This window comes from Silene latifolia, chromosome 7, assembly GCF_048544455.1.
Source record: "Silene latifolia isolate original U9 population chromosome 7, ASM4854445v1, whole genome shotgun sequence".
NCBI classification, from domain to species: Eukaryota; Viridiplantae; Streptophyta; class Magnoliopsida; order Caryophyllales; family Caryophyllaceae; genus Silene; species Silene latifolia.
Window position 1 is genome coordinate 79399234 of NC_133532.1, and position 13005 is coordinate 79412238.

At 36.4% G+C, this 13005-nt stretch overlaps 1 non-coding gene across 1 annotated transcript; it reads left to right on the forward strand.

Annotated features, from left to right (window-relative positions):
- The first annotated feature begins 1589 nt into the window (after nucleotides 1–1589).
- Nucleotides 1590–1696, forward strand: LOC141593497 (small nucleolar RNA R71). The gene has a single exon (XR_012521577.1). It is a non-coding gene; the product is annotated as a small nucleolar RNA R71 (small nucleolar RNA).
- The last annotated feature ends 11309 nt before the right edge of the window (nucleotides 1697–13005 follow it).

Sequence of the window (13005 nt, forward strand, 5' to 3'; positions counted from 1 at the left end):
GCGGTGTGTAGGAAAGGTCTTCCAGAATGATTGGAATGTTGGAATCTTCCTCCATATCAACAATGACAAAGTCCACCGGGATGAAAAACTTCCCAATTCGTACGGGGACATCTTCCCATATCCCTAATGGTGTCTTCGTCGATCTATCGGCCATTTGGAGTGTGATGTTGGTGCATTTAAGCTCTCCCATCCCTAACCTTTTACTCACCGAGTACGGCATAACACTCACACTAGCCCCTAGATCACATAAGGCTTTGTTGATCATTGTGTCGCCAATGGTACACGGTATTGAGAAGCTTCCCGGATCCTTTCGTTTTGGAGGTGAACTCCCTTGAAGTATTGCACTACTCACCTTAGTGAAGGCGATAGTCTCAAGTTTCTGGATTGACTTCTTCTTTGTGATGATATCTTTCATGTATTTCGCATAGGCCGGCACGTGATTGATTAATTCCGTGAAAGGAATCGAGACTTCCAAATTCTTCACAATTTCCATGAACTTTCCAAGTTGATCATCAAATTTGGGCTTGGCTTGACAACTTGGAAAAGGAAGTCTAATCACAATGGGCTCCTTCTCCTTGACCTTGTCTTCATCTTTCTTTGAACTCTCTTCTTTTGATGATTCTCCATCCTTGGAGTTTTGCACAATTTCTTCCTTATCACTAGCTTCCACAACTTCATCCTCAACTTTCTTCTTCGGTGCTTCATACCTTGTACCACTTCTCAAGTGAATGGCACTAACCGTTTCATGTCTTGGGGGATTACTTTGAGGTGGTAATTGCCCCTTTTGTCTTTGTGAGCTTGAAGATGCTAGTTGAGTCAATTGGGTTTCCAACATCTTGGTGTGAGCTAGGATGTTGTTGATGGTGGTTTCCTTTGCTTGACTATCTTTTTGCATTTGAGTGAAAAACTCTTGTTGATTCTTTTGCATTTGGAGGACCGCTTTTTGGACATCAAAACCTTGGTCATTTTGGTGATTGTATGGATTTTGATTTTGGTAACTTTGGTTTTGATTGTAAAAGGGTCTTTGATTTTGGTTTCTCATGGGTGGTGGAGTGTATGTTGTTTGAGGGTTTTGGACATTTTGGCTTTTGTATGAGAGATTTGGATGGAATTTGGTGTTTTCATTGTAATAGTTGGAATAAGGGGTACCACTCTTGTATGCTTGGAAAACATTCACTTGTTCATTTGTTCCCCTACATTCACCTTGGTCATGTCCCAAAGTTCCACAATTCTCACATATCCCACTTGGGATTGATGAGGATGCCGTCATGGCATTAACATGATGCTTTGGTGATTTTGAGACTTCTTCAAGTCTAGCCATAGCTTTTTCAAACTTCAAATTGATTGTGTCAATGTGAGCACTAAGTTGAGCACCCAATTGAGTAACGGAGTCCACTTCATGCTTTCCTCCTCTAGTAGCCTTGCGAGGTCTACTATATTGTGAATTATGGACCGCCATTTCCTCAATCTTGTTCCATGTTTGATTGTCATCAACTTCGGTGAACATTCCATTTGATCCCATGTTGAGAATGTTCCTTGAATCTTCATATAAACCATTCCAAAATTGTTGTACCAAGAACCATTCGCTAAGTCCATGGTGAGGACATGAGCGACAAATTCCCTTGAACCGCTCCCAAGCTTCATACAAAGATTCTTCATCCCTTTGCTTAAAACCCGTGATTTGAGCTCTTAGCATGTTAGTCTTTTCCGGTGGGTAGAATTTGTTGTAGAAAGCTAGAGCCAACTTCTTCCAAGAATCTATTCCGAGAGTGGACTTATCAAGGCCCTTCAACCATTGTTTCGCGGTGCCGATTAGAGAAAAAGGAAATAAGACCCATCGAATTTGGTCTTGAGTCACACCGGTTTGAGAGATTGCATCACAATAGTCGCAAAAGGTTTCCATATGAGAATGAGGGTCTTCACTAGGCATCCCCCCAAATTGGCTCCTTTCGACTAATTGGATAAAGGCGGATTTGGCAATAAAATTTCCGGTTAGATGTTGTGGTGTAGGAGTACCATTGAGTAGGTTCTCCTCGGTGGGTACGGAATGTGACGAGAATTTAGGCATTGTAGATTGATTTTGTGGGGTATTGTGTAATGGGTTCTCCTCTCCTTCTATTGCGAAAGGGTTGATGAACTCTATAGTTGGTTGAACAACTTCACTAATACCTCTTAAATTCCTCCTAGCAAGTCTCCTATTGTTCGTCAAGGTTCTTTCAATTTCACGGTCAAAAGGTAACAAATCACCTTGTGACCTTCTAGACATGCAAAATATCAAACAACTTAAAAACAATTAGAACAAACCTTGAGGAATTTTACTTCCCCAAGGTGAAGAAAGACACAACTAATAACAATCAAAAGGAAATCTAAATCAAACAAACACCGTCCCCGGCAACGGCGCCATTTTTGATCGGTCCGTTTCGTGTTCACAATTAAAGGTGTGGTTGTTGGGTCACGTCCGAATCAAAACTCAATTTATAACTTCACAAACAACTCTACAATTAGTAAAGAGGCAAGTAAAGGTCGGATCCCAAGGGACGGGTATTGAAATGAGATTTCTATTGAAACTAGTGGTGTCTTAGGGGTGTCACAATTTGGGTTGATGTAGAAGGTCACTAACTAAAATAGCAATGGAAATAAACAAGCAAGATGAATTAAAAGAGGTGTAAACAATTGATTAAAAAGCACTAGGGTGTCATGGGATCATAGGGGAATCATGGGAATTGATCATACAAACATGTTCTCAAATTATAAGCAAGCAATTATTGTTGTGATGGATTGAGTTGGGTTATATCTTACAATCCTAGGAAAGTTTGGGTCCCGGAGCCAAATCGATTAGATTGTACAACACCTACAAGTCGACTTAATCTTCCCTACTCAACAACATGCATGGTCTAATGAGACTCGAGTTGGGTTATGTCTTACAAGTCTCATTGAAAAGATAGGAGATGGTGGTAAATGCAAGGATTCATAGGCTTAGCATTTCATCAAATATAACATGTGCATGAGTTGAGATCAAAACAAGCAAGCAAATAAAACATGAAAGCATATTAATTTAAGCATGAATCATTCCCCATGTTGGTTTCCCCTAATCACCCATTAACCCTAGCTAAGAGACTACTCACTCATTATCATGTTGATCATGCTAGCAATGTTGTCAATCATACCAACAAAATGAAACATGATGAATAAATGAAAGTAATTAACAATAATTAAAAAGAGATTAAGAGAATTATACCTACTAATGATTCCAATAATAAAGCAAAGATAAAAGAAGTACTTGATGCTTGATTGAGAGGTTGTCAATCTCCCAACAATAACCCAAATAATCTTCAATTACCCAAAATAAAGGATGAACAAAAGAGAGATTAAGGAAATAAAACTTGTATTAGAACTTGATTAATTGTTGATTACAAAACTAAAGAGAGATTTGATTGATATTAACTACTCTAATTATTGATAAGAAGAACATGCTCTTCTAATTAGACTAATGGGGTATTTATAGTGGAAATTAGGGAGGATGCATTAGGGTTAACTAAGGGCTAAACTAGTAATTACACTTTTTAGATTGAGCAGGGAGGAGCCGGTATTTTTCGAAGGAAGGGCTTCTTTCTTTGTAGCTTGGAGAAGAGGAAATCGCGCTGTAGAGGAATCCGGGCGGATTAGGGTCGGGACGGGCGGATTCTGGCGATGGAACCCGAGCGGATTGGGGAGAATCCGGGCGGATTGTGGAGGACAAACCCGAGCGTCTTGGTGGAAAACCGCACGGATTGTGCAGGTGGAGGACGGCCGGATTGAGGACAATCCGCACGGATTGTGCCTCAGCAAGACTTCTTCTTCTTTTCTTCCCTTTTCTTCATAAATTCCTTGGGGATTTCCTTGGGGACTCAAGGATCCTTTCTCAACATTGCTCATCTACTATCATATGTACAAAGGCCTTCTAATCTTGTCTCTCCTTGATGCTTGGTCATTGAATTCAATCAATTTAGTCTCGTTTTTGCCATGAAAATGCAAGATTCTTACTCCTTTCCTACCTAGGGATCAAAATCTCAAAGATTATGCAAAACAAAGAGCTAAAGATAATAAATGACCCAAATATGCACTAAAAAGCATGGGAACAAGGCTAATTCGGGGGCTAAATATGCGCTAATTATGGTCACATCACAAGTCGAAAGGCAAATCATTTGTATAACTCAAAGTCAAAGTACTTTCAAAAACATTAATGAAGAGTTTTCAAAAGTATAAGTCTCATTCATGGAACGAAATTGCTCTTGTCGTGCACACAAGAACGCTAACTTTCCAAGTCAAAGACAAAGTTAAAACAAAAATTATTCGCCGACAAGTGTAGAACAAGTTATCAAACGTCTCCAATAACGAGTTCTAACATCCGGTCAACGTCAAAATCAAAAGAGAAAGGCAATTCACTCAAACTTTCCTTTGCAAAAGCCAAAATGGAAATAAAAGTTTCACTTTCAAACTCGAAACGGAGACAAATTCTTGAAAATATAGTATTAAACTTTGACAAAGGAATCAGAAATAGATCAAAGTTAACAGAAATTGGTTAAAAATTCAAAGAAATATCAGGTTGAGCAATTAAATTCATGATAAATAAGTCTATATTCAAAGAACAAATAGGAAACTGAATCAAATTTTCATTTTCAAATCCTTAAGATAGGTAAGGTTTTTCAAAAGTAACATCAACTTTTAACAACGAATCAAAACTGGTAGCTTGAGATGTTTAGAAATTGAACAAAAGTAAGGTAACTTAGAAAGCATAAAAACAAGGTACATTAAGAGAGTTCAAACTTAACCAACAAGGAGTGCTATGATGAACTTCATAGGGTAAGAATTGAAGTCAAAACAATAAGAATGTCAAGGGTAGAGTTTTTATAGGCCACTAGCATCAAACTTAAGGGAGGAGCAAGATGAAGCGGGGGAGAGAGGTATGAACGGTAACGCTTATGGTCAAAGGAGAAGATGAATTAGACAACATGGAAACGTCAGGTACTCAAGCCTCAAATAACAACATCATCCAAATGGTTCTGAAAACTTCCCAACAACCAAACTTATGACCAAAACACTCCCAAAGATTTCCTCAAAGACTCATGTTACTTCACCCCAAGCAATTCCATGAAACAAGGTACTCCACTATAAGTCAGATTTCATCACTCCAAATCCTCAAACATCCACAAACAACTTCCACGAGATCAAGGTCAAACTTCCAACAAAGCTATACTCGTATCCAACTAGAGTCAACCATGGGTTCCTTATAAAGTAAACCCTCACTCAAGAATCACAATACCAAGCTCTAAACTCCCAGAAAAGGTTCCTCAAATATTCCACAAGGTTCTCATTTCAAAACAATGTAGTAACATGCCAACCCAAAGTCTTCTTTCAACTCAAGAACTCTCAAGAGACAACTAATAATCCCACAATTAGCATCTATCACATGGTAACCAATACATTATCAAACCCTCATATCCAAAGTGATTATGGAAGCCAATCAAAGACCCGACTTACTTAGTCAATTCTATACCCTCAAATCCACCATTCAATTTCATCCACTTTAAGTCAAGTACCAAGCACTAGTATCCCAAATATAAACGACAAAGCCAAGTTCTATAACCCTAGTAACAAATGCAACTCACACCTAACACACATAACACACAAAATTCACCAATCAAGAATACTCACTTTATCAAGGATCTAGGTATAAGAACCATCAAGTATGTCTCATCACGCTACCTAAGTCTTTCCAACATCAAATCCTCTCAAAACCAGGTTTAAGGGTCAAACACAACAATCTCCTCAAAAGTCAAATTTTCCAACCAAGGTCAATATTCCTCAAAAGAAAGAGTACCATCAAAAGGCGTAAAGGGAGGACAAGCAAGGAACAAAGGACAAGTTAGGAAATACAAGAGTGACTTACAAGGAAAAAGGAAAGAGGATTTAGAAGAAGGAATAAGCATCAAGAAGTGAAGAACATGGCAAGGTACACAAAGAATGAGATACATCTTCATGGAAGTAGAAGCGTTCGTCAAAGGTTGAACAAATCTTCAATCCTCAGTAATAGGCACCAACTCTTGATCTCCATGTAGGTAAGCTCACGGTCATTGATCCAAGGACACAATAGTTATTAAAGGACAATCAACAAACATGTTAGAACCTAACAAAGAGCAAACACACTACGGACTACCACCTTAGGTCCTTAAGTCTACCCATCTCTCATTCATTATTCAAGGTCAAGTTCAATATAAATTTGGGGTACACGTGTGTGCGCCGGGAGCAACATATGCTCTGATACTAACTGTGACACCCCGCGATAACGGGGAAACATAACTAATAAATTAAAGCGGAAATTTGTGAAATTTTAAAAACTTTTAGATTACTAGTTAAAGATTAAAACGCGGGTGCCAAAAACGAAATGAAACAAGTACTACGATAGACAGATTTAGGTTATTACAACCCAAGTCTAGAAAGCGGGGAAAAGATATCCCACGATTAAACAAATAAAGGGTTTCTAAATTAGAAACTAACGTCCGAGGGTTTAGTTCTCGCTAGCCCACACGTCTTCCCCACGTAAGCATCTTCACCACCTGTCATTCATGTAAACATGAACGCCACAGTCAGTGGAGAGTAACTCAAGGTTGTCCTTTGGCCGCACTCATACACGACTCCCAATCAATCCCACACGGCCTTACCACCAGCCACCCTTTCCTCCTATAACAGCCACGCTTTCCACCCCATAACAGCCGCCAACCAACACGCAACCAGCTCCTAACGCCATCTAAACAAGACCGCTATTGTGTAGCCTAAAAACAGTCCGTGGACAACCCTAAATATAACCCGACAGCCATGTGAAACCACCACCATTTCCTGCCCAAAACAGAACCACGAGCAGGCTACCAGACCCGCAACACAGTCTACACCGAGACATTTGACACGATATTTTCAAGTAGAAACAAGACGAAGCTTTCCCAATTAAACGAGTGCTAGAAGGCGTTTTTGACATGTAAACGAAACACAGAAATAGTCCTAAAATGTAGTATACATCCATCCTCAAGACTGTCCCATTTCCATCTTAAAATTGTATCGGAACTCTTCATAAAACCGCCCATAAAGGAACAGAGTACGAACTTTCCTGAGTTGCTGCATTCTCACGCCTAAAACAGTCCTAGGCTGAGCCAGACTACGTCAACAATTGAAACGGTTTTAAGACGGAAGTTCACAAACACAAGGTGACCCAAAAACGATCCCGAAAACTAACCTACCCATCCCAAAACCGAACCAAAACCAGCCACAAACACGGGTTCACGTGCGCCATAAACCGAGCTCAAGAAAACAGAATTCGAGAAAGAGTTTCGAACTCAAGAAAATTCATTTCAAACCCAATTTAAGACAAAAATTACCATACAAGCGCCAAACAGTATAAAGGTTTAAACTTTAATAAACACGAACATTTAAAAGGACACATAAGACGGAAATTTCGACGATTGTCGAGTAACCTATCACCGTTACCTGTTATGACCTCTTAAACGTCCAAGGAACCATCCAAGGGTGATTCTAAACCCAAAATGGAAGAGATTAGCTCCAAAAACCGCATCCTTGAAAGACGGCCGAAATGAGACCGGGTGAAAGCTTGACTCTTTTTTATATAGGAAGGAGGAGAAAGAGGAGGGGAAGCTAAAGATATAAAAATGGTGAAGTTTGGTTGAGAAATGGGGTTGGGATATTGGTTTGAATGGTCGGAAATGGAGTAGTACGGGTTTGTTGTTGCTGCTACTGCATACTGTTGTTGTTGCGTGAAAGAGAGGAAGAAGAGATAAGAAAGAGGGGTGGGGTTGCGGGTAGATAAACGGAGTATGTATATATATATATATATATATATATATAATAATAATAATAATAATAATAATAATAATAATAATAATAATAATAATAATAATAATAATAATAATAATAATAATAATAATAATAATAATAATAATAATAATAATAATAATAATAATAATAATAATAATAATAATAATAATAATAATAATAATAATAATAAATGTGGGGTGTGAGTGAGTAATGTATGAGTGTTGTTGAATTTTGGTTGGTCGAGATTAAGAATGGTCTTACTAGTGGGAATGTGACGGTCTATAGCTAGACGGAATAATATCTCGAGTTTATATTATCTTGAGACGGAAACTAATATTATTATGGCCACTATTATTATCCGACCAAAATACGTATACATATTATTATTATATAAATCATGCCTTAAAAGTATAATTTAATCGTACGTATTTTATAAAAATGAGCTTTTATATAATACGTTTATAAAAATCGTGTTTGACATAAAATTAATTAAATTGAATAATTCAAAAATATATAATAAAGTGATTAAACGGTTTAATAAATTTTAAATGTCAAAATAGGAATTTCGCGGGTGTTACATTTCCACTATTCCGTTATCATATTGTTCTATTTCTTTACCACAATTCATATTCGATATCATTTCGATTTTAGTTCAAATCTCCATTAAAACATCGTAACTAAAAACAAAATTTGAATTTGCTTCTAAAACCTCATATGAACCATTGCTAAGGATCTCTTGTGAAGAGTATACATAAAATTTATTCGTGATCAAAAAGGTATTTGATTCTTGACTAACATATCTACTTACAATGAATTGTTTCTCATATGCTTTATTGAGTTAAGTACTTTGAAACGTTACATCATTTTGGTAACTAGATTTATTTGAAATCAAAATTGACCAAAATACCGCAACTACTTCAATGAACGTTTTAAGACTTAACAAACGAATGAAGAGTAGTCTTCATGAATTTCAATTTTGCTTCGCTTAGCAAAGACTCATTGAAATGAGTGGGAGCATTCTCTTAAATCGTTAAGAAAAGGATAAGGTTTAAAAGAAGTAAAATTAGAATGGAATTGATACAAGGTAATGTTAAAAGTAAAGTTATTGAGAATAACGATACTAAACCTATAAATCCCGACCGATAAAAATTCCATTGTCTTAATTGTTGGACGCTAGAAAGGAAACTATCCCAAATTATTGAAGAATCAACAAGTTAGTTGTGAGACATCTAATGGTACCTTCTTCTTTAAATGTTTATTTGATTAACATAAATTTTGCTAGTACTACTTCGTCAATATTAAGAAACCAGTGGAGGTTTTCATCATTGTATTCGATACATAAGATGATTAAAAAATGACGACTAGCAACAATGATGTCGAGAGATAGAGTCATTGTGTACTCAATCTAGTTTTGGGTTTATATTTATACCTTAATTATGACTATTAAGTGAATAAACTCTGGATAAGAATATAATTTTGTTAAGATACAAAAGAGGTTTCACTTTTGTGACCCTATACACCACGATTTGATGTATGGCTAGCCCATTATCAAGGTGATTATATTCTAAACCAAACTAGAATGATATATCATGAAGATGATGCAAGACTCAAATTGGTAACCCAAGATTAAACCTTAGATTTTGGAATGATGAACGCAAAGAGTTATCGAGTACTCTTGAAACCATTAAATCTTATGGTATATGCGTATCTTGTATTCAAAGCAAGATGTCTCGTGCCTTTTGGTTGAAAGGAAATCGAGGTTGTAAATCATTGATCCAAAATAGGTTGATCATTTTCTTTTACCAACGATTTAAGTTGACGCTAATGTGTTCACTTAATAAGGTAAATAGAGAAATCTTTGAAGAAGTTCAAAGAGTTCAAAAAATCACGATTTAGTCGTGATGTGATTATCAAAGTGGAGACTTTGATATAAGCCAAAGGAAATGTGATATGGTATCACAAATTAATCTCTCTTAGCACGCATTATGGGATAATGCGTGTTTGGATAAAGAATTCAAACGCTATTCGATATGGTTTGGACTTCAATCAAGTTACTTGATCTTATTTTGGGGATATTATCATTTTGTCTAAGGTGTTTTTACACTAAATCTAAACGAATCATATGAGATATGAAATGGTAGGGTACCATGTTTGTAAGTTTTCAAAAGAAACAAATGCTCATTTTTCCTTACTATAATCACGAGTACAACGGGTTTGTGGCTCGTGAAGCTATCTTTTTAGAATACAAGTTTATTTCCAGAAGACAGAGTGGGAGAAAATTTTCAAGAGCCACAAAGAATGTTATGTCACAAGAAACTGGTCTTTCTTGGCTACATGAGACGTTTTGTGTAAGACATTGTTTCTTCAAAACCTAGGAGGTTAAAGTCATCACTTGTTGAAGATGATGAATTAGTGTTACTTTTAGAAAGTAAAGAGCTTGCAACTTACAAAGAAACAAATGCTAGAGAGCTTATGTCTAGATTGGATCTAGACACGTACTGAGAAAGTTTTGTAATGCAAATGTATACATTACAAAGGAAAACGAGAATGTAGTAAGGTTGAGTAAGGTACAAGAAGTTTATAAAACCTACTAACCAAGGCCTTCTCATGGGCTTAACATGATGAGTCATATCTTATGTCATTTCAATTGCATTGATATGAACAACTACATATAAGATGAAAATGGATTATAAAAATATGAAGTAGTAATCAGGTATTAACTATTCATATGTAATCACATTTGTCGTTCGAGTTTTTAAATCTGAAAACTCCTTTTATACTTTGTTACATCCAAACGGGTTGTAGAGACAATATTGAACCCCGTTAAAGTGAACCCGGATTAACATGGTATTTGCCCATAGTCACTTGTATGAGGTGACGTCTCGAAGTGACTAGAGTGTGATGCGATTGATGGCAAGTTCAAGTGCCATAGAGTCATGTGAGATGACTAGTCGATCACATAGGCAAACTGTTAGGAACACTTTGTCGGGCCTTATGACCGCTTATAGAGTTCTGGCAATTTTATATAGTCTGGTCGTGGCGAGAGCTACTATAGTATTCTAATGAGTCGATTCTTTTAACTAAAGACTGTTCGCCTAAGGTGGCACAGTTTCAGATTAACTTTGATTTGTGTTACTACGACCTTCGTAAATGGGGTCAAATGGGCATATTTTGGGTTATGATGGCTGTGGCTAGTCGAAGGGAATAGTGCGATAGGAATTGTCCACCTCCTTGTCAGGGTTAAAACAATATCTCAGAGCCACTCGAGGAGTAATGAACTGGAAATGCGTGGCCACGCTCGGAAGGTATCTATGGTAGATAACTCCGGTCAATCAGTTATTCTCCAGATCGAGGAAACCACTCTCGATATGATCACTTGCAAGTACGACCTGAAAGACACCTTGCATTGAGTGAGAGATAGTAATAGGACAAGAGAATTGGTGACGCACACTTGTCGAGGACAAGTGGGAGATTGTTGGAATATGTGTCATCCGACAATAATGCGATCACAACTGTCGATCATAAGGATCACATGTTTAAATCTCATTTTAAGAATACACGTGGGATGTAACATTTTACGATCAATGGTCCACACATATCGGTAATGATTGGTGACTAGAGTTTGACATTACTGTCGTGCGACGGTGGTGATCAGTTGATCCCCTTAGGTCATACCTATAGGGAAATACTCTTAATTGATTATTTAATTAATCGTATGCCGATACGAGTTAATTAAATTGCTTAAAATTGACGGATGATTTTGTGAGTAAAGTTAACGTGTCTTATTGTAATTTGATTAAATGAGATACGGTCTAAGTAATCGAGTTGTTTTATTACTTAGATAAAATTTTTGTTTACGAAACAATTGAAACAGAATGAATAATTTATTATAAATACAAGACGTTGTGATTTATAATTAATAAACTATTTTGGTACAAGTAATTACGAATTACTAGTCGATTTTGTATATGACATATTTTATGAGTATGTTGATTTTTAATATATTAAAAATACATTACAATTTCACATGTCAAGTTACATGTCACATATGTCACAATTGACAAATGACAAAATAAAATGGACTACCCATTTTATTTATATGTGCCGAAAATGGAGGGAGTTTAAGGAATATATATTGTGTTTTTATTTAAGTGGAAAACATGATGATTAAAGCCTAATGACTAGCCATGCATGCCTAGTCTTGTCTTGAGAAGAACACAAGACCATGCATTGGTCTCTCCTTCCCTCCTCCAACTGGTTTTTCCAAGTGAAATGATAGAGTTTTTCCTCTATCATTTTTATTCATTACTTCATCTAATATTTTCTAGTGTAAGAAAATTAATTCTCTATCTTGTGAAGAAATTTTAGAGAAATAAAAACTTCACTAATCTTTCCTCTCTTGGCCGAAATATACAAGAGTACAAAATATTATTTTTGTGTCAATTTTATAGTAAGACTTATATTATTTCTAGTACAAAATAATATTAGTTATTAAGATATTTCCTTGGGTATTCACATTTGGGAGAGGTTCTAATTTGGACCTTTTGTTCATCCATTTTAAGGAAAGCTCAAAAACTAACAAATAGGTGAATTTGTTGGTGCCCATAAAACCGAAATCATATAGTAAGATTGATGATTTATTTTCTTATCTTATTTATGTTTGCATGCATAAGATCTAGTTTTATTTTATGACTAAATAAATCTTTTCATATATGAATATGTAAATTAATGAGATTAATAATATTTAACAGTCCGATATGCCCATAATGTGTCATCTAATTTTAGACTCCAATCCTTCCGTAATTTAGAAACCACCTTAGCTAAAATCTCTTATAGTTCCCTATTAGAGAACTCAACCTGCCCACTAGTTTGGGGATGATACCCCAAACCACGACGACGTTAGACACCGACTTTAGACATTATAGATGTACGTTTCTTTTCTTTAAAGTGCATTCCCCCCATCACTAATGACGAACCTCGGGACACCAAATCGGGGAAAAATAATCTTTTTAAACATCTTAATCACGGTTTTGGCATCACAGTGAGGTGAAGTAATAGCTTCCACCCATTTAGACACATAGTCCACAGCTACCAAAATAAACCTGTTACCATATTACTAGATGGGAATGGTCCTTGGAAATT